At 52.4% G+C, this 22,987-nt stretch overlaps 2 non-coding genes across 2 annotated transcripts; both read left to right on the top strand.

Moving 5' to 3' along the window:
• Window positions 1–5,603: 5,603 nt before the first annotated feature.
• Window positions 5,604–5,676, top strand: TRNAF-GAA (transfer RNA phenylalanine (anticodon GAA)). Its single transcript has one exon. It is a non-coding gene; the product is annotated as a tRNA-Phe (tRNA).
• A 2,093-nt stretch (window positions 5,677–7,769) lies between these two features.
• Window positions 7,770–7,841, top strand: TRNAA-CGC (transfer RNA alanine (anticodon CGC)). The gene has a single exon. It is a non-coding gene; the product is annotated as a tRNA-Ala (tRNA).
• Window positions 7,842–22,987: the final 15,146 nt, after the last annotated feature.

Genomic DNA, 22,987 nt, shown 5'->3' with positions numbered 1-22,987 from the left:
TGGACTGATCCACACCGCACTGGAACAGGGTGAGGCTCCAGAACACCTGCAATACATTGACGACATCATCGTGTGGGGCAACACAGCAGAGGAAGTTTTCAAGAAAGGGGAGAGAATAATTCAAATCCTTCTGAAGGCTGGCTTTGCCATAAAACAAAGTAAGGTGAAGAGACCTGCACAGGAGATCCAGTTTTTAGGAATAAAATGGCAAGACGGACGTCGTCAGATCCCAATGGATGTGATCAACAAATTAACAGCCATGTCCCCACCAACTAGCAAAAAGGAAACACAAGCTTTCTTAGGCGTTGTGGGCTTTTGGAGAATGCATATTCCAGATTACAGCCTGATTGTAAGCCCTCTCTATCACGTGACCAGGAAGAAGAACGACTTCAAATGGGGCCCTGAGCAACGACAAGCCTTTGAACAAATTAAAGGGGAGATAGTTCATGCAGTGGCCCTTGGGCCAGTCCGGGCAGGACAAGATGTGATGAATGTGCTCTACACCGCAGCCAGGGAGAATGGCCCTACCTGGAGCCTCTGGCAGAAAGCACCAGGGGAGACTCGAGGTCGACCCTTAGGGTTCTGGAGTCAGGGATACAGAGGATCCGAGGCCCGCTACACTCCAACTGAGAAGGAGATATTGGCAGCATATGTAGGGGTTCGAGCTGCTTCGGAAGTGGTTGGTACTGAAGCACAGCACCTCCTGGCACCCCGACTGCCGGTGCTGGGCTGGATGTTCAAAGGGAGCGTCCCCTCTACACATCATGCAACCGATGCTACGTGGAGTAAGTGGGTCGCACTGATCACACAACGGGCCCGAATAGGCAACCCCAGTCGCCCAGGAATCTTGGAGGTGATCACGAACTGGCCAGAAGGCAAAGATTTTGGAATATCCCCAGAGGAGGAGGTGACGCGTGCTGAAGAGGCCCCACTGTATAACAAACTGCCAGAAAACGAGAAGCAATATGCCCTGTTCACTGATGGGTCCTGTCGCCTTGTGGGGAAGCATCAGAGATGGAAAGCTGCTGTATGGAGTCCTATATGCCAGGTTGCAGGAAGTGCTGAAGGAGAAGGTGAATCGAGCCAGTTTGCAGAGGTGAAAGCCATCCAGCTGGCCTTGGACATTGCTGAATGATAAAAATGGCCAGTACTTTATCTCTATACTGGCTCATGGATGGTGGCAAATGCCCTGTGGGGGTGGTTGCAGCAGTGGAAGCAGAACAACTGGCAGCGCAGAGGTAAACCCATCTGGGCTGCCGCGTTGTGGCAAGATATTGCTGCCCGAGTAGAGAACCTGGCTGTAAAAGTACGTCACGTAGATGCTCACGTACCCAAGAGTCGGGCCACTGAGGAACATCAAAACAACCAGCAGGTGGACCAGGCTGCTAAGATTGAAGTGGCTCAGGTGGATCTGGACTGGCAACATAAGGGTGAATTATTTATAGCTCGGTGGGCCCATGACACTTCAGGCCACCAAGGAAGAGATGCAACATATAGATGGGCTCGTGTTCGAGGGGTGAACTTGACCATGGACACTATTGCACAAGCTATCCATGGATGTGAAACATGCGCTACAATCAAGCAAGCCAAGCGAGTAAAGCCTCTTTGGTATGGGGGACAATGGTTGAAATATAAATATAGGGAGGCTTGGCAGATGGATTACATCACACTCCCGCAAACCCGCCACAGCAAGCGCTATGTGCTCACCATGGTGGAAGAAACCACCGGATGGCCCAGGCAGCACAGGTTCATGGAAGGCAGGTCCTGCTTGACCAACCTGATCTCCTTCTATGACCAGGTGACCCGCCTCGTGGATGAGGGAAAGGCTGTGGATGTGGTCTACCTGGACTTCAGTAAAGCCTTTGACACTGTCTCCCACAGCATTCTCCTAGAGAAGCTGGCGGCTCACGGCCTAGACAGGTCCACTCTTCACTGGGTAAAAAACTGGCTGGCTGGCCGAGCCCAGAGAGTTGTGGTCAACGGAGTTAAATCCAGTTGGCGGCCGGTCACAAGCGGTGTTCCCCAGGGCTCAGTACTGGGGCCGGTCCTGTTCAATCTCTTTATCAATGATCTGGACGAGGGGATCGAGTGCTCCCTCAGTAAGTTTGCAGACGACACCAAGTTGGGCGGGAGTGTTGATCTGCTCGAGGGTAGGAAGGCTCTGCAGAGGGACCTGGACAGGCTGGATCGATGGGCCGAGGCCAACTGTATGAGGTTCAACAAGGCCAAGTGCCAGGTCCTGCACTTCGGCCACAACAACCCCAGGCAACGCTACAGGCTTGGGGAAGAGTGGCTGGAAAGCTGCCCAGAGGAAAAGGACCTGGGGGTGCTGATTGACAGCCGGCTGAACATGAGTCGGCAGTGTGCCCAGGTGGCCAAGAAGGCCAATGGCATCCTGGCCTGTATCAGAACTGGTGTGGCCAGCAGGAGCAGGGAGGTGATCGTGCCCCTGTACTCGGCACTGGTGAGGCCGCACCTCGAATCCTGTGTTCAGTTTTGGGCCCCTCACTCCAAGAAGGACATGGAGGTGCTGGAGCGTGTCCAGAGGAGGGCAACAAAGCTGGTGAAGGGCCTGGAGCACAAGTCTGATGAGGAGCGGCTGAGGGACTTGGGTTGTTCAGCCTGGAGAAGAGGAGGCTGAGGGGAGACCTCATCGCGCTCTACAATTACCTGAAAGGAGGTTGTAGCGAGGCGGGTGTTGGTCTCTTCTCCCAAGTAACTAGCGATAGGACAAGAGGAAATGGCCTCAAGTGGCGGCAAGGGAGGTTTAGATTGGACATGAGGAGAAATTTCTTTACTGAAAGAGTGATCAGGCCTTGGAACAGGCTGCCCAGGGAAGTGGTTGAGTCACCGTCCCTGGAAGTATTTAAAAGACATGTAGATGAGGCCCTTAGGGACATGGTGTAGTGGGTATGGTGTGTTGGGTTGACGGTTGGACACGATGATCTTAGAGGTCTTTTCCAACCTGCATGATTCTATGATTCTATGATTCTATGATTCTATGGCTGGAAACATACCCTGTGCCCCATGCCACCGCCCAGAACACCATCCTGGGCCTTGAAAAGCAAGTCCTATGGCGACATGGCACCCCAGAAAGAATTGAGTCAGACAACAGGACTCATTTCCGAAACACTCTCATAGACACCTGGGCCAAAGAGCACGGCATTGAGTGGGTCTATCACATCCCCTACCACGCACCAGCCTCCGGGAAAATCGAACAATACAACGGACTGTTAAAGACTACGCTGAGGGCAATGGGTGGTGGGACATTCAAGCATTGGGACACACATTTAGCAAAAGGCACCTGGTTAGTCAACACTAGGGGATCTGTCACTCGAGCTGGCCCTGCCCAGTCCAAACCCTTACGTACTGTAGAGGGGGATAAAGTCCCTGTCGTGCACATAAGAAATATGCTGGGGAAGACAGTCTGGGTTACTCCTGCCTCTGGCAAGGGAAAACCCACCCGTGGGATTGCTTTTGCTCAAGAACTGGGTGCACTTGGTGGGTAATGCGAAAGGATGGGGAATTCCGGTATGTACCTCAAGGGGACTTGATTTTGGGTGAAAATAGCCAATGAACTGAATTGTATGATGTTAAATGTTATATGATATTGTATATCATTATTTCTATGGTTGCTATCAATGGTATAGCAGTAAAAATCACCCAGATTAACGAAGAATGAACTAACTCTGATGAAACCGAGCAAAGTGCAATGATGATAGAACCGGACGAGCGCAGCAATACTGAAATGAGAACTGGCTTCAGGATGCAACAGTCCAACACCACACACCATCTCTCCTGCCCTGAAAGACTGTTATGACAGATGGAGCCCAAAGTCATGGACTAAATGAACTCAATGGACATTTTAGAGGGATGTCCCTTGGACTAAGGGAATGATATCTGTGTGTATATATAAATATAAAGACAAGAAAGGTGATGGTGATTAATTAGAATGTATTGGAAATTGTGAAACCTAAGCATGACGTAAATGGTATAGCACAAGGGGTGGATACTGTCCTGGTTTCAGCTGGGATAGAGTTAAATTTCTTCCTAGTGCTGTGTTTTGGATTCAGTATGAGAAGAATGTTGATAAGACTCTGATGTTTTCAGTTGTTGCTAAGTATCTTGTCAAGGACAACTACCCTCTGCTACCAAGCTAGACTGGGAGGAGGGAACACAGCCACGACAGCCAGCCCAGCTGGCCAACGGGGTATTCCATACCATGTGACGTCATGCTCAGTATATGAACGGTAGGCGTGATCCAGGAAGTACCGATGGCTACTTGGTTATCGGTCGGCACGGGTGGTGAGCAATTGCATTGTGCATCACTCCTTTTGTATATTCTATCATTATCATTATTATTTTCCCTTTTCTGTTCTATTAAACTGTCTTCATCTCAACTCCTGAGTTTTTCTCACTCTTACCTTTCCGATTCACCTCCTCTTTTACTAGCAAGACCGGCCTTCAGGAATACCAGGTGCCAGAGATGAGGGGGGCAAGTCTGGAGACCAGCAGACATACTCCTGGTGGAAGAGGATCAGGTCAGGGAATACTTACGTGACCTGGATATACATAAGTCCATGGGCCCTGGTGCGATGCACCCATGAGTGCTGAGGGAGCTGGCAGATGTCCTTGTGAGGACACTCTCAATAATCTTTTATCAATCATTGAAACTGGGGGAAGTGCCTGAAGACTGGAAGAAATCAAATGTCACTCCTATCTTCAAGAAGGGCAAGAAGGAGGACCTGGGGAACTACAGGCCAGTCAGCCTCTCCTCGATCCCTGGGAAGGTGATAGAGCACCTAATCCTGGAAAATATTTCCAGGTACATTGCACTGGTTTTGGCTGAGATGGAGTTAATTTTCTGCAGAGTTAATTTTCTGCAGCTCTCACAGACCATAGGTGCTATGGTTGGGATTTGTGACCAACACAGTGTTGGTGTGGTCTTTTCCTGCAGCCCATGGAGAAGACCATAGTGGAGAAGGTAATCCCCGCAGTCCGTGGAGGAGCCAACACCAGAGAAATTGAATAATTCCTGGAAGAACTGTGGCCTGTGGAGAGCCCACAGTGGAGCAGGTTCACCTCGAAGGACTGTAGCTTGTAGGAGGGACCCCATGGGAAAAGTGTGAGAAGGAAGGAGCAGCAGAGAGGAACTGTTATGGCCTGACTACAACCCCCATTCCCCATCTGCTAGCGCTGCTCAAGGGGGAGGAGGTAGAAGAGCTGGGAACAAAGGAGGGAAGTTGAGCTGGGGAAAAAAGGGTGGGGAGGAGGCCTTCCATGGGGAAGGAGATAAGGTCTTCCAACAGCCCCACACTTCTTCCACCCTCAGCCTGTGCAGTTCCACGTGCTTGGCCTGCCCCCTTGCTTTGCCACTGTCGTGTTGGTCCTAAAGTCCCCCACACATTTTGGCATGGCCAGTGTAAGCTGGCCTCCACCCAAATCTGGAGCCCACCTGGCCATGGAGGCAGGGAGAGGCCAGGTCCCCTCTGCCCAGGGCTGGGAGCAGCTTCTCCCTGGGAACCTCCCCAAGGAATGCTCCTCACGTGTGTCAGCGTGTGGCCTGGCAGGGGTGGAACTGGGAGAAGGGCTGCTGGAACAGGGCCTAAGTAGCTCAGCTGGGAGAGCATTAGACTGAAGATCTAAAGGTCCCTGGTTCAACCCTGGGCTTCTGCAGGAGTTTCCTCCCTTAGTTTTTTGCAGAGCCTCTCTGCCTTCTTCCAGCCTACCCTGGCCCTCCTTGCTCCTTCACCTCTTGCCAGAGCACTGCCCCTGCACTGTAGCTGCAGATCTGCGGGTTAGAAGGAGCCTTCCTCTTGCACCACAAGTCCCCAGCCTCCCTCTGGGCAGGACTCTACATTCAGTGCTTCTTTGGGGTGGTCTCCATCTGTCGCTCCTTCCCTGCTCCACAGCAACTGGGATCTTTCCTTTGTGGGGTCTCTGCAAAGACCTTGTCTCTCTCCTCTTTGTCATTCTTGATGGTGCGCAGACAGCTCCCATCCTCACACACATCCTTCGCCTGGACCTTCACCTGGCAGTACCCAGACCAGAACATACTGCCCATCGGGGAGACCACTGTCCCCCCAGTCCCAGGGAGACGCACTCCCTGGAGCTGAGGCCCCAATGGCAGCATCCTCCCTCCCTCTTGTCACAGCAAGACCTCTGACGTGCCAAGGACAGAGGACAAAGCCATGCCCAAATATACTCACCCACCAGACAGGACTGTCTAGACCAGCCGCAGCCCCCCACAGCCATCAGTCCCTGCACAGAGGAAGAAAGACCTGCTCACGAGCTCCAACAAGCTGCGGGGCTCCCCTCTTGCAGCCTCCTGCTGTTACAGAGCCTTGCTCGCCCATCAGGAACACAGTGACAGCTGTGACCCAGGCCATCTCCCTCTGTCTCCAGTCTCAGCCTCTCCCCAGTCAGGCCAAGGAATGGCACATACTGGGCTATAGTCCCACAGCAACGTGCATGTTCTAACCCTGTGCGGTTCTGGTGCCTCATAGCCGGCTCCTCAGGGATGCACCTCCAGAGAAGTTTGGCTTTTGTCGTGAGTGAGCGCAAGTGCGAGGAGGGGAGAGGGAGAGACGGTCTGTCCAAGCCAAGTTACTGTCTCGTCAGCTTTGAGCACGAGCTTGAAAATGCTTGGCCGCGGGGGTAGTGCCTGCAGGATTATCACTGCTCCAAAAGAGTCCTTCTAGATCTTTCTGGAGCAAGAACGGGAGAGTCGTTGCTGAGGATAGGTTTTGGGGCCATGTATGCAAAGCAGAAGAGATGAGCAGTGCATCCCCTTAACTCCACTCAACGACTCCAGAAGTTCACAGTGACTGTGGTCTGGTTTTGATTCCCCTAAACCCTCTCTGCTAGGCAGGGGCTCAGCAGGGAAAAATCTATGGCATTGGGCAACACAATTGCCCCAGCTGTACCACCATGAGGACACCATCCCTGCGTGTGGTTGTCCTGGTTTCAGCTGGCATAGAGTTAAATTTCAGCGAGCAGCTGTGTGGTGTTTGGCTCCCTGCCGGGTTAAACCACTCCAGCGGTCAAACCCTCACCTTTGAGTTAAGAGCTGCACATGCCCACCCCCCCTGCCACAGAGACCCCAGCCAGGGCCGTCCAGGGCACTGCTTTGCTGTCAGGACAGTCACCAGTGCTGGAGGAACGGGAAGGTCCCTGAGCCAGACCCACATCCCCAGCCCCGTGGAGATGGAAGCCTGTGGTCCAACTCACCTCCAGGGAGGCTGGGAACAGAGGGGTGCAGGGGGAGGCCCGGTGCCCGGAGGAGGGCGTGTAAGATGTCTGCCTCCATGTCCCCTCCATGGCATGCCCTGGGATGCCATCAGAGCCTGGGGGCACATCAACCCAGGGAGCGCATTTCCCTCACCCTGCTGCACTGCTCCTGCTGTGGAGTTCGGGACAGATGTGGCCCAAAGGGGTGTTGCTCTGGGTGGCAGAGGAGGCTCAGGGGAAGGGGTTTTCTCCTCTTCATTGACCCATGCTGGAGTGGGCCCGAGCGTGGGAGCAGCACCCGCAGCAAGAGCCTTCTCCTGCCCCCTTGCCCTGCAGAGACGTTGAAGGGGCAGCGCTCTGCAGTGCAGCCCTGTGCCAGGATCAGACCCCAGCGGAGATGCAGTCCCAACTTCTGCCATCTCAGGAGGATTCGAGTGCTGTTTTCTGCAGAGGGTGCCTGGGCACCCAGGGGACAACAGGGCTGTGCTGTCATAGACACGTCACGGGAGGAGAGTGTCTCTGCCGCTGGCCGGTGTCAAGGGGATGTAGCTCAGTGGCAGAGCGCCTGCTTCGCGTGTGGAAGGTCCTGGGTTCAACCCCCAGCATCTCCAGGGGTGCTTTTGCCCTGACTCCCCAGCCTCAGGCAGGTGTGGGCTGGAGCTGGGCACTGGTCCTCCTGCCCACCCAGGGCTTGGCTGTGAGGTGAGGAGGGCTGTGGGAGGGCTGTGTGCCCTGCTGAGTCCTCTCCTGGAGGAGAAGCTGTGCTGGACCTGAGCTCACGGTACTGCCCTGCGCCACAGACCCACCCCACCCACCGCCCAGGGACAATGCTTGGCAGCAGAGTGTGCTTGTGGGGAGACCCAGGGAGGGGACAGATGTCAGCAGCACATTACAATCATTTCTGGCTGCACTGAGAGATGTGGTTTGAGGGTGCTGGTCCAGCCCAGGTGTCCTCTGGGACCAGGGCCACTCTGCCCTGGTGGCTTTCCAGGGGTAAGGGTCTGAGATTGTCTCCAGGTGGAGACCCCATACCACATGGGAAGCACCCCTCTGTGCCAGCAGGTAGGGGCGTCTGAGTTGGACAAGCCTGGGCAGGGCTGTGGGACTCCCAGCTGGAGGAATGACATTTCTTACCCTGAGCCTGTCTCCAGGTCCTTCTTCCACCATCACCGCTGGCTTGAGCGGAGCCTCAGCTCAGGGAACCTGGAACTGCTGAGGTCAGGCACAGCCCTGCAGAGGTGGGACTGGCGGGGCCAGCGCCCACCTCTTGTTCCTGGGGTGTTTGGTGTCTCTGTCGACGCTGTGCTGGTGGGATAAGGGAGGCACAGGTCTGTCCACAGCCGTGCACAGGCGGGGAGGGCCAGATGGTGCCTCGGCTGCTCCCCCGGCAAAAACACCCACAACAAAAATGGGGTGTGAGACACCTTCCACTGCAGGGTGCCCAGCCCCTGGGAATGGTGACCCCAGACTAAGAGCAATAAGGCTGCTCTGCCATGGGCTTTCCACAGCCGTGCTCTGCCTGGCGTGGGGCAGCAGTGCTGAGGGTTGGTCTCCCTGTGACCACCCTCAGTTCCCCCTCGGGAGCTGCAGGAGAAACCACCGGTCTGGGGCACAGTGACAATCCTGCTTTGCTGCAGAGAATGGACCCAGCCTGCAGGGCCAGACTGTTCAGGCCCCAAAATGCCAGGTGTGCTGCCCCCCAAGCACACCCAGGCCTGTGGCTTATCTCCACGAGGAATAGGAGGCAAACCTTTACCAGGTGCCAGAGTAAGGGAGAAATATTCCACCTGTGGGAGGGCAGAGCTGGTGGAGAGGTGGCACAGGACAGGCACTGGGCTCTTCTCCCCGGTCCCCACTTGGGCCACCTTGAGTCTGCAGGTCAATGTCCATGCTGCCCATAGGCCCCCACCGTCCTGCGTTCAGAAGAGAACACTCCCCTCTTCTTCTTTACTTCACTTTTATACCGTATTTCTCCGAGATGCAGGGCTGGAGCTTACCCTAGTGGGAGTTTTCCAGGGGAAGTAGGCTGGGTTTGCAGTGCCCATGTATGTCACCCATCACCGTGGGAGTCTCACCCTGGGCACGCTGCTCTCCCACAGGGGCTGCCAGCAAAAAGGCTCCAGGGTATGGAGCAGAGGGATGTGGCAGCCTGGGCCTCCTCCAGGTCCCCCCAGCGTGACCCCAGGGGTGGAGTAGCTCCCAGCAGGGAACGGGGCAATGATGAAGTGGGAGAGGATGTTGGCAAGAGCTGCCTCCTGCCCTCTCCTCCTCCAGGGCCAGACCCTGCTGTTGGCAGCAGTCCTGAGCTGCAGCAGCTCCCACAGGGAGCCAACGCACCTTCCAGCCTGCAGCAGAGGAGCCTTTCAGGGAGGAGCCGGAGGGTGTGCAGACCCACCAGCGGGAGAGGGAGGGCACTTTGGGCTCCAGGTCCTGCCCAAGGGTCAAAGCCTTCTCCCCGCCTGACTCCTGTGTAAGAGGGTTTTCTGCCCATGGGCACTGGGGCTGGTGAAAGCCCTGGCCAAGGGAGAGGGACCCTGGCTCAGCTCCCAGCAGCACCTCTTTTAGGGGAGGGACACAAAATCTCCTCTGCCACGGAAACGTTCCCGCATGAGCGGGACTGCGTTAACTCAGTTCCAGTCAGGAACTGACTCCTGACGCAGCTGGTAAGCGAGCCCACCAGGGGAGGTGCCTCGCTTGACCTGCTGTTCACAAACAGAGACGGACTGGTGGGAGATGTGGTGGTCAGAGGCCGGCTTGGGCTTAGCGACCATGAAATGGTAGAATTCTCGATACTTGGTGAAGTAAGGAGGGGGGACAGCAAAACCTCTCCCATGGACTTCTGGAGGGTGGACTTTGGCCTGCTCAGGACACTGGTCGAGAGGGTCCCTTGGGAGACAGTCCTGAAGGGCAAAGGGGTCCAGGAAGGCTGGACGTTCTTCAAGAAGGAAGTCTTAAAGGCGCAGGAGCGGGCTGTCCCCATGTGCCGCAAGAAGAACGGGCGGGGAAGGCGACCGGCCTGGCTGAACGGGGAGCTCTGGCTGGGACTCAGGGAAAAAAGGACAGTTTATCACTTGTGGAAGAAGGGGCAGGCAACTCAAGAAGAGTACAGGGATCGCGTTAGGTCGTGCAGAGAGGAAATTAGAAAGGCAAAAGCCCGGCTAGAAGTCAACCTGGCCACTGTCGTGAGAGACAACAAAAAATGCTTTTATAAGTATGTTAATGACAAAAGGAGTGCCAAGGAGAATCTCCATCCTCTACTGGATGCGGGGGGGAACGTTGCCACCAAGGACGAGGAACAGGCTGAGGTACTCAACGCCTTCTTTGCCTCAGTCTTTAGTAGTCAGAGTGGTCATCCTCAGGGTATTCAGCCCCCTGAGCTGGAAGACATGGACGATGAGCAGGATAAACCCCCCATAATTCAAGAGGATGAAGTTCATGACCTGCTATGCCACCTGGACGTTCACAAGTCTATGGGGCTGGATGGGATCCACCCGAGGGTACTGAGGGAGCTGGCGGAGGAGCTTGCCGAGCCGCTCTCCATCATTTACCAGCAGTCCTGGTTAACTGGGGAGGTCCCGGACGACTGGAGGCTCGCCAATGTGACTCCCATCTACAAGAAGGGCCGGAGGGAGGATCCGGGGAACTACAGACCGGTCAGCCTGACCTTGGTGCCGGGGAAGATCATGGAGCGGTTGGTTTTGAGGGTGCTCACAAGCCATGTCCGGGACAACAAGGGGATCAGGCCCAGCCAGCCCGGGTTCATGGAAGGCAGGTCCTGCTTGACCAACCTGATCTCCTTCTATGACCAGGTGACCCACTAGTGGATGAGGGAAAGGCAGTGGATGTGGTCTACTTGGACTTCAGTAAGGCCTTTGACACTGTCTCCCAAAGCATTCTCCTAGAGAAGCTGGCGGCTCACGGCCTAGACAGGTACACTCTTCGCTGGGTAAAAAACTGGCTGGACGGCCGAGCCCAGAGAGTTGTGGTGAACGGAGTTAAATCCAGTTGGCGGCCGGTCACGAGCGGTGTTCCCCAGGGCTCAGTGCTGGGGCCGGTCCTGTTCAATATCTTTATCAACAATCTGGACAAGGGGATCGAGTGCTCCCTCAGTAAGTTTGCAGACGACACCAAGTTGGGCGGGAGTGTTGATCTGCTGGAGGGTAGGAAGGCTCTGCAGAGGGACCTGGACAGGCTGGATCGATGGGCCGAGGCCAACTGTATGAGGTTCAACAAGGCCAAGTGCCGGGTCCTGCACTTCGGCCACAACAACCCCATGCAACACTACAGGCTTGGGGAAGAGTGGCTGGAAAGCTGCCCGGAGGAAAAGGACCTGGGGGTGCTGATTGACAGCAGCTGAACATGAGCCGGCAGTGTGCTCAGGTGGCCAAGAAGGCCCACGGCATCCTGGCCTGTATCAGGAATAGTGTGGCCAGCAGGAGTAGGGAGGTGATTGTGCCCCTGTACTCGGCACTGGTGAGGCCGCACCTCGAATGCTGTGTTCAGTTTTGGGCCCCTCACTACAAGGACATGGAGGTGCTGGAGCGTGTCCAGAGCAGGGCAACGAAGCTGGTGAAGGGCCTGGAGCACAAGCCTTATGAGGAGCGGCTGAGGGAACTGGGGTTGTTTAGCCTGGAGAAGAGGAGGCTGAGGGGAGACCTCATCGCGCTCTACAACTACCTGAAAGGAGGTTGTAGCGAGGTGGGTGTTGGTCTCTTCTGCCAAGTCACTAGCGATAGGACAAGAGGAAATGGCCTCAAGTTGCACCAAGGGAGGTTTAGATTGAACATTAGGAGAAATTTCTTTACTGAAAGAGTGGTCAGGCCTTGGAACAGGCTGCCCAGGGAAGTGGTGGAGTCACCATCCCTGGAAGTATTTAAAAGACATGTAGATGAGGCCCTTAGGGATATGGTGTAAAGGGCATGGTGGTGTTGGGTTGACGGTTGGACACGATGATCTTAGAGGTCTTTTCCAACCTGTATGATTCTATGATTCTATGATTAACTGTTGTGGGAGGTAATCCATGGCCGTGATGTCCCCTGGGGCTGGCTGGGGTGTTCAGGGCACTGCGGCCACCTTAGGGCTCACTTGTGTGGGGCCACAGCCCAGGGCTTACCCTGACACGGCAGCTCTGTTATGGCCTCTGCACTGTGGGACCAGCATGGCCCGGACAGGGCCTGGGGGAAAGAGGAGCTGGAAAGCCAAGGGTGAGGAAATGGGTGCTCCCGCTGGGGTGCATCACGGGACCATCAGAGAGACACTTGGACTAGAAACTGGCTGTGGGCAGCAGGATGGAAATGCCTCTGTCAGCAGGATTATTCCCCAGGGACCATGGGCTCTCGCAGCCCCACAGCCTGACCCCAAGCCTGCTGTCCCTGAGACGCGCCCCTTCCCTACCACCGTGTCCTTCTTCTCTGCGCCCCCTCATCAGACTCAGGGAGACAACCCGACACCTGGGCCCGTGTCGTGGTTTAACCTGGCAGGCAGCCAAATACCACGCAGCCGCTCACTCACTCCCCCCGCACCCCCAGTGGGATGGGGAGAGAATCGGAAGGGTAGGAGTGAGAAAAACTCGTGGGTTGAGATAAAGACAGTTTAATAGAACAGAAAAGGGAGAATAATGATAATAAATAATGATAGAATATAGAAAATGAGTGATGCACAATGCAATTGCTCACCACCCGCGCTGACCGATAACGAAGTAGCCATCGGTACTTCCTGGATCACACCTACCGTTCATATACTGAGCATGACATCACATGGTATGGAATACCCCATTGGCCAGCTGGGCTGGCTGTCCTGATTATGTTCCCTCCCATCTCGTGTACCTAGCTCAGTCAGTAGGCACGGGAGCTGTCCTTGGACTAGGAGGGCACTTAGCAACAACTGAAAACATCAGTGTGTTATCAACATTCTCCTCGTACTAAATCCAAAACACAGCACTAGGAAGAAATTTAACCCTATCCCAGCCGAAACTAGGACAGTATCCACCCCTTATTCCATACCATTTACATTATGCTTAGGTCTCACATTTTTCGATACCTTTCAATTAATCACCACTATCTTTTTTATATATATACATATATAATACATATACATACATATATACATATAATACATATACATACATATATATATACATAAATATATATAAATGTCCATTGAGTTCTTTTAGTCCACAACTTTGGGCTCCATCTGTCATAACAGTCTTTCAGGGCCAGAAGGATGGTGTGTGGTGTTGGGCTGTTGCATCCTGAAGCCAGTTCTCATTTTGGTACTGCTGCGCTCGTCCAGTTCTATCATCGTTGCACTTTGCTCGGTTTCATCGGAGTTAGTTCATTCTTCATTAATCTGGGTGATTTTCACTGCTATACCATTGATAGCAACCATAGAAATAATGATATACAATATCATATAACAATTGACATCATAAAATTCAGTTCATTAGCTATTTTCACCCAAAATCAAGTCCCCTTGAGGTACACACCGGACTTGCCCATCCTTTCGCATCACCCACCAAGTGCACCCAGGTCCTTGAGCAAAAGCAATCCCATGGATGGGTTTTCCCTTGCCAGAGGCAGGAGTAACCCAGACTGTCTTCCCCAGCATATTTCTTATGTGCACGACAGGAACTTTATCTCCATCTACAGTACGTAAAAGTCTTGATTGGGCAGGGCCAGCTCGATTAACAGACCCCCTAGTGTTGACTAACCAGGTGGTTTTTGCTAAATGTGTATCCCAATGCTTGAATGTCCCACCACCCATTGCCCTCAGTGTTGTCTTTAGCAGCCCGTTGTATCGTTCGATTTTCCCGGAGGCTGGTGCATGGTAGGGGATGTGATAGACCCACTCAATGCCGTGCTCTTTGGCCCAGGTGTCTATGAGGGTGTTTCGGAAGTGAGTCCCGTTGTCTGACTCAATTCTTTCTGGGGTGCCATGTCGCCACAGGACTTGCTTTTCAAGGCCCAGGATGGTGTTCCGGGCAGTGGCATGGGGCACAGGGTATGTTTCTAGCCATCCGGTGGTTGCTTCCACCATGGTGAGCACATAGCGCTTGCCGTGCCGGGTTTGTGGGAGTGTGATATAATCAATCTGCCAGGCCTCCCCATATTTGTATTTCAACCATCGTCCCCCATACCAAAGAGGCTTTACTCGCTTGGCTTGTTTGATTGCAGCGCACATTTCACATTCATGGATAACCTGTGCAATAGCGTCCATGGTTAAGTCCACCCCTCGATCACGAGCCCATCTATATGTTGCATCTCTTCCTTGATGGCCTGAGGCGTCATGGGCCCACCGAGCTATAAATAATTCACCCTTATGTTGCCAGTCCAGATCCACCTGGGCCACTTCAATCTTAGCAGCCTGGTCCACCTGCTGGTTCTTTTGATGTTCTTCAGTGGCCCGTCTCTTGGGCACGTGAGCATCTACGTGACGTACTTTTACAGTCAGGTTCTCTACTCGGGCAGCAATATCTTGCCACAATGCGGCAGCCCAGATGGGTTTACCTCTGCGCTGCCAGTTGTTCTGCTTCCACTGCTGCAACCACCCCCACAGGGCATTTGCCACCATCCATGAGTCAGTATAGAGATAAAGTACTGGCCATTTTTCTCGTTCAGCAATGTCCAAGGCCAGCTGGATGGCTTTTACCTCTGCAAACTGGCTCGATTCACCTTCTCCTTCAGCAGTTTCTGCAACTTGGCGTATAGGACTCCATACAGCAGCTTTCCACCTCCGATGCTTTCCCACAAGGCGACAGGACCCATCAGTGAACAGGGCATATTGCTTCTCGCTTTCTGGTAGTTTATTATAGAGTGGGGCTTCTTCAGCACGTGTCACCTCCTCCTCTAGGGATATTCCAAAATCTTTGCCTTCTGGCCAGTTCGTGATCACCTCCAAGATTCCTGGGTGACTGGGGTTTCCTATTCGGGCCCGTTGTGTGATCAGTGCGACCCACTTACTCCACGTAGCATCGGTTGCATGATGTGTAGAGGGGACCCTCCCTTTGAACATCCAGCCCAGCACCAGCAGTCGGGGTGCCAGGAGGATCTGTGCTTCAGTACCAACTACTTCCGAAGCAGCTCGAACCCCTTCATATGCTGCCAATATCTCCTTCTCAGTGGGAGTGTAGCGGGCCTCGGATCCTCTGTATCCCCGACTCCAGAACCCTAAGGGTCGATCTCGAGTCTCCCCTGGTGCTTTCTGCCAGAGGCTCCAGGTAGGGCCATTCTCCCCGGCTGTGGTGTAGAGCACATTCTTCACATCTTGTCCTGCCCGGACTGGCCCAAGGGCTACTGCATGGACTATCTCCTGTTTAATTTGTTCAAAGGCTTGCTGTTGCTCAGGGCCCCATCTGAAGTCGTTCTTCTTCCTGGTCACGTGATAGAGAGGGCTTACAATCAGGCTGTAATCTGGAATATGCATTCTCCAAAAACCCACAATGCCTAAGAAAGCTTGTGTTTCCCTTTTGCTAGTTGGTGGGGACATGGCTGTTATTTTGTTGATCACATCCATTGGGATCTGACGACGTCCGTCTTGCCATTTTATTCCTAAAAACTGGATCTCCTGTGCAGGTCCCTTGACCTTACTTTGTTTTATGCCAAAACCGGCTTTCAGAAGGATTTGAATTATTCTCTCCCCTTTCTCAAAAACTTCTTCTGCTGTGTTGCCCCACACAATGATGTCATCAATGTATTGCAGGTGTTCTGGAGCCTCACCCTGTTCCAGTGCGGTGTGAATTAGTCCATGGCAAATGGTAGGGCTGTGTTTCCACCCCTGGGGCAGTCGGTTCCAGGTGTACTGGACGCCCCTCCAAGTGAAAGCAAACTGTGGCCTGCACTCTGCTGCCAAAGGGATGGAGAAGAAGGCATTAGCAATGTCAATGGTGGCGTACCACTTGGCTGCCTTTGACTCCAGTTCATATTGAAGTTCTAGCATGTCCGGCACGGCAGCACTCAGTGGCGGCGTGACTTCGTTCAGGCCACGGTAGTCTACTGTTAGTCTCCACTCTCCATTAGACTTTCGCACTGGCCATATGGGACTGTTGAAGGGTGAGCGAGTCTTGCTGATCACTCCTTGGCACTCCAATCGACGAATCAGCTCATGGATAGGGATCAGGGAATCTCGGTTGGTGCGGTATTGTCGCCGATGCACTGTTGTGGTAGCGATTGGTACTTGTTGTTCTTCAACCCTCAGCAACCCCACAACAGAAGGGTCCTCTGAGAGACCGGGCAAGGTGGACAGCTGTTTAATTTCTTCCGTCTCCAGGGCAGCTATACCAAAAGCCCACCGGTACCCTTTTGGGTCCTTAAAATACCCTCTCCTGAGATAGTCTATGCCAAGGATGCACGGAGCCTCTGGGCCAGTCACAATGGGGTGCTTCTGCCACTCGTTCCCGGTTAGGCTCACTTCGGCCTCCAATACAGTTAACTCTTGGGATCCCCCTGTCACTCCAGAAATACAGATGGGTTCTGCCCCTTTATAGCTTGATGGCATCAGGGTACACTGTGCACCGGTGTCTACGAGAGCCTTATACTCCTGTGGCTCTGATGTGCCAGGCCATCGAATCCACACAGTCCAGTAAACCTGGTTGTCCCTTTCCTCCACCTGGCCGGAGGCAGGGCCCCTCTAGTTCTGGTCATAGTATCCGCTTCTCACTTCTTGCAAACGTGAGTCAAGAATTCCTTCATTACAGTCCAAAGTAAGATCAGCCCTTCTACTCTGTCTGGGGAACTGTTCACTGGAAACTGGACCGTCGTGGGACAGGGTTTTCCTGAAAACTGGAGCTTCATTTTTCCTGAGAGAACCCCCTTGTGTGATTGTTTTTCCTTGCAACTCACGTACCCGTGCCTCTAGGGTCAAGGTAGGTTTTCCATCCCACTGCCTCATGTCCTCTCCGTGGTCACGCATGTAAAACCACAGGGTGCCCCGTGGTGTGTACTTTCGATATCCTCTCTCTTGAGGAGAAAAACGCTGACTCCTAATGGATGAGATACTGGTCCGTACAGGTGGAGAATAGGACCTATCGTCTTTGAGTTGCTGGACCTCTCGGGACAGTTTCTCTACAGCCGAGACAAAGGAGGAGGAGATAGTTTCTTCGAAATCCCGAAGTCTGTTAACCACCTCATCCACCGTTGGTGCTTCTTCCTCTTTCCAGCACAGTACTGCCAACGAACTGGCATACGATGCTGGTGCGCTCCGTACCAACTTCCGCCACATGGGTCGGGTGCACTGGACATCATCTGGATCTTTGGGTGTTCGGCCGTCGTCCAGGTCACTATAAACCACCTCCAGCACGCCTAGTTCTCTCAGGTACTGGATACCTCTCTCCATAGTGGTCCATTTGCCTAGGCGATATATAACATCTTCCTTGAAGGGATACCTTTCCTTCACGCCTGACAACAGTCGCCTCCAGAGGCTGAGGACCTGTGTCCCTTTTCCGATTGCTTTGTCAATACCCGCTTCCCTAGCAAGGGATCCCAGCTGTTTGGCCTCCTTCCCCTCTAATTCCAGGCTACTGGACCCATTATCCCAGCATCGGAGCAGCCAGGTAACAATATGCTCGCCTGGACGACGGCTGAAATCTTTCCGCATATCTCGCAGCTCACTCAGGGATAGGGATCGGGTGGTTTCTGTCTTGTTTATGAGTTCTTCCTCTTCCTCCTCCTCTCCTCGTGATGTCCCTGCTCTTTCATCATCCCTTTCTAAACGACCTGATCTCCGCTTCCAAGATTTCCTCTTCCGTACAGGGGCAACGGATGCCAGCAAGGGTTGGTCCTCTGGTTCAGCTGTAGTGCCTGTTGCTGGGGTTTGGGTAGCTGCAGTGCTTGTCATGGGGGTTGGAGTAACTGTAGTGCCTGTTGCCGGAGCTTGAGTGGCTGCAGTGCTTGTCGCAGGGGTTGGAGAAGCTACGGTGACTATTGCCAGGGTTTGAGTAGCCACAGGGGTTGTCATGGGGGTTGGAGTAGCCGCAGTGCCTGTCGTGGGGTTTTGAGTAGCCACCGTGTCTGTAGCCGCCCCCGAGACTCGCCGCTCCGCCCGCCCCGATGAGGCACCGCTGCTTGCCCTCCCTCTTTTCTTGTTCCTGAGGGTTGATCTCTGGACAGTATTCCTGAAGAGTTGTTTAACCCTAAACAAGGCCTGAACCACATTCAGGAGACATAGCAATATGATCATGCTTGTTTGAACATCCCAAGGATATTCAAAATTCTCAGGGAATATTGTGGACATCTTCATGAAGAGGATAGAAGAAAAAGGAGTTTCTGACGATATGGAAGGGAAGATGAACAAGTGGGAGAAAGTGTCCCATCCCGTCTCCCCCTTAAATTCATTCTCCAAGGAGAAAAAAGTGCAAATACTAATAATTTCTAAGAGGTGATTCCCGAGGTACAGAAATGATGGCAGTGCCGAGTACAGATACCAGATTAGACTTATGACCAATGATTTTATCACCTCATAAAACAGCAGCAAAGTTATAATCTTGGCCCAGTTCCGAATAATGATAAACAGCACAAAAGGGAACACATACTGCAAGCAAGGTATTACATGACCCAACATTGAGAGCCAGCCCCACAACTTTGACAGCCAATACATCAACATTGTGACCAATCAATACAATGAATGCTTATAACAATTTTGCCTTAACACACTTTGGTCAGATCTATCGTTATCTCAACCCTTCGAGCCCCACGTTGGGCGCCAAAAAGGACTGTCGTGGTTTAACCTGGCAGGCAGCCAAATACCACGCAGCCGCTCACTCACTCCCCCCGCACCCCCAGTGGGATGGGGAGAGAATCGGAAGGGTAAGAGTGAGAAAAACTCGTGGGTTGAGATAAAGACAGTTTAATAGAACAGAAAAAGAAAAATAATATTAATAAATAATGATAGAATATAGAAAATGAGTGATGCACAATGCAATTGCTCACCACCCGCGCTGACCGATAACGAAGTAGCCATCGGTACTTCCTGGATCACGCCTACCGTTCATATACTGAGCATGACATCACATGGTATGGAATACCCCATTGGCCAGCTGGGCTGGCTGTCCTGATTATGTTCCCTCCCATCTCGTGTACCTAGCTCAGTCAGTAGGCACGGGAGCTGTCCTTGGACTAGGAGGGCACTTAGCAACAACTGAAAATATCAGTGTGTTATCAGCATTCTGCTCATACTAAATCCAAAACACAGCACTAGGAAGAAATTTAACCCTATCCCAGCCGAAACCGGGACATATCCCCATGAAACAGGTGTAGCTCAGCCAGCCCTCCTGTAAGGTCCTGCACGGGCGAGCGTGCCTGAGCCGAGCCCCTGATGAACGCGTGCACCGGTCTCAGCACCAGCTGATGTGTGCAGGAGCCCCGTCTCCTGTGGCTGGGAGAGCTCACTGCCTGCGGCTGATCCTCCATCAGCTCTCCCAGCAGGCTGCACAGCCTTAGCCCCTATGTTTGAGAAAGAACAGCAAGCGCAGATGATTAGCAGAATTCCCTTTTTATTTTCTGCTGCGAAAGCCCTGTTGTGAGGGGCCTGCAGCCCAGCGGGAGCCAGCAGCTCTGTGCCACTGTGCCTCTGGCTTCCACCCAGGCGGGAGGAGGGCTGGGTCAGCATAGGCTCCTGCAGCAGAGCTTCCCATCCAGGCAGCCGTTCCGCACACCTGGCTCGACGTCTGCCGCCTCGTCAGCCGGTGCCGCTCTGCGTGTCAGCCCCCAGCCCTCGCTGCAGCTCCGTGTGCTGCCCGACCCCACAAGCGGTATTGCAGCAGCATCCTCTTGCCAGAAGAGCTGGAGCTCCCACCAGGGTGTAGGTCGGAGCGTGCGTGGCGTCACCTCCTTGGTGAAGTGGTGGGGTGCAGTGCACTGCACTGTGGGGTGCGGTGACTAGTGTCAATAGTCGCTGGGGTATAAACAGATGCCCGAAAATTACTGCGTTCTGTCCGAGGGCCCCAACCATTATACCAGCCTCATATGGCCCTGATCACCCTAAAAATCCGTTGCATTTTCCAGGCCAACCAGTTTTGGTTGAACTCCCCACTGTGGGAACCGTACCCCTGGTACTGGATACTCCAATGAACAAGTATGCCTGGAAGGCAAAAGATGCTCACGGGAAGGAACACAAGATTAATGCACGGTGGATTGTTCCATCTTTCTAACGATAACCTGCCTCCGGTTCCTTAAAATGGGCTGAGTTTGTTTTCTTTTCTCTTTCAGGTAGAGACTCCGAAGCCAGCCAGAAGGAATACATGAAGCTGCTGATTGTCTGCGTGGTTTTGTTGGTGATTTCTTTGTTAATCTTCATAGGCTGTCTGATATACCATCGTAAACGATGTCTTGATCGACCATTATCACTGTCTTTAGTATCTGGGGAAGCTCCTCCTCCCTCCTTTCTGACTCATCATGGCAAAATGAATTTATTGTTTTAGGTCAACAAGCTGATACCTTTAATCTTACCAATTGTTGGGTATGTGGAGGGCCATTTGGTCTAGAAAGATGGCCATGGACCTCCATCCCCCTTTCTCCTAAATGGTTAGTGAGTAATTACAGCGAGACCAAAAATGATTCCTATTGGAGCGAGGACGCACAGCCCTGGACGGTACAATACCTGACCCGAGGTGAATGTTGTCTAAATCACACACAGGAGGGTGGTGGTTTTGTGGGAAATAGCAAATGTAATTGGACCTATAGGGAAACCATTGCTTCATTGAGGGCTGTAAGACAATGCTTAACTACAATAATGAACCTTTTGTACCTCGCGAGCTGGGATGGGTCTGGGTAAAAGAGACCGGGCACTGGAAAATATTTCCTTCCTATTGGTCTCTGATCAATCGTACGAAAATCATTACCAGTGCTGCTGAAAATTGTTCTTGGAGTGATGACACCGGTGCTTGGTCCTGTTCCATTTACAAGATACCTGGCAGCAACGTACCCCTACCATTAAACCATCCACTCGGAGCAGGTAATACCACATATTTCCAATTACCACGGACCCCCACCGGTCTGTTTGAAAATGGTACCTGGGCACTGAAAGGTCATTCCTGGATCTGTGGACATCACGCGTACAAGTGATTGCCCAAAAACTGGACTGGGGTGTGTTATGTGGGGCTAATTCACCCCTTATTCTTCTTACTCCTGGAGAACGGAGGTGACGGATTAGGTGTTAAGTTATATGATGATCTCAATCGATATCGGCGATCCATTGATACTTCTATAATGGGTGGAAGTGGTCAAACGTGGGGTAAGGACGAGTGGACCCCTCAATGTATCATACAACATTATGGACCTGCCACTTGAAACCCCAACGAGTGGATTAGCGGTGTTCGAGAACCTATCTATAATTTAAATCATATTATTTGGTTGCAAGCCGTTCTAGAGATTATTACTAATGAGACGGCCCATGCCCTGGATCTATTAGCAGACCAGGCCACCCAAATGTGAACAGCAATATTCCAATATCGGATGGTTCTCGATGACCTGCTAGCTAAAGAAGGGGGCATTTGTGGTGAACTTAATGACTCCAACTGTTCTTTAAAAATTGATGATAGCGGCAAAATTGTTAAACAAATTACCGCAGGAATACGAAAACTGGCCCATGTTCCCGTTCATATCTGGAAGGGTTGGGAATTTGATCCCTTCTCCTGGCTCCCAGGTGGCCCTGGGTTAAATGAGTTTTATTTTATTTGTTATGTAGTTTTGCCATGTTGTTGTTTTTATCATGTGTTATTCTGTGTTTTATACAGTTAATTCAACATGTTGCAACCAATATGCAATTTGTGACTACTGTTTCACCTGACGGTGTCAAACAAATTCGCACTGTGCGCCAAACTACGCCGTCAGTAGTGCCGATTGTATGAAATGTTCTGAAATGCTCTGAAATGCTCTTTTCTGGCCTTTTCTACATAACTATATTTTCTCAAAACCAAACCAAAAAAAAAAAAGGGAAATCCTTGAGCCACGGGGTAGTGTAAGGAACTGAAACATTTGTCAGTGAGTCCTGGCATTTGTCTCAAGGATTGCTTATCTAAGAAGAGCCGCTGCAAAGTGGGAGAAACTGAACTATAGAACATTTGTCTGCTTACCTAAGAACTATAAAAGATCTGTCTCAGAGATAAGAGCAGCTGCAAGGCCACTGAGGGCTGCGGTTTGCAGGGGATGCGCTCTGAGCAAGACTCGGTGTTGTCTAGGAATGTGGCAACGTACCGTTGCCATGGAAACCGCCGCCCTCGACCAGGAATAAAGGGGACTGACAAGACGACCCCCGTGTCAATCGACCACCGCCGACCCCGGAGAGATCGCCCACCGCGGACCCCGGAGCGACCGCTCACTGCCGAAGCACTAAAAGACTTGGACTCTGAGACATCGCGGATCCATGGCAGTGACTATTCTTGCAGGTCTATCCCGAACGCTTGCTTGATTTCTGTCTTTATTCTAGCTATCCTATCGCTACTAACTTTTACTTTTGATAATAGAAGCTGTTTAGGACATACGTCATTTCACCTCGTTTGTGTCTTAATCTCGCTCTTGGGATCACATCGAAACCTCCCCCGATATTGGATTGGGACAGGCCCTCAAAACCTGAGGCTCTGCATGTTCCGCTCTACTAAGTTCTTCATATTAAGTGATTTAACTACAATAAGCAAAACCTGCATTTTTTTCTAGTTCGCCATGTCCTTTTAACATACAAATCATAATATAAACCTCATGCAGAAGTGGATCTTCAAATGATTGAAGCCAGCTGATTTTTTTTAAGTAGTATTTGTTCAAATGTTTTT

The sequence above is a fragment of the Calonectris borealis genome, unplaced genomic scaffold (assembly GCF_964195595.1).
Source record: "Calonectris borealis unplaced genomic scaffold, bCalBor7.hap1.2 HAP1_SCAFFOLD_40, whole genome shotgun sequence".
Taxonomy (NCBI): domain Eukaryota; kingdom Metazoa; phylum Chordata; class Aves; order Procellariiformes; family Procellariidae; genus Calonectris; species Calonectris borealis.
Note: the sequence above shows the minus strand (reverse complement) of the source record. Positions and strands in the feature narration are given on the sequence as shown.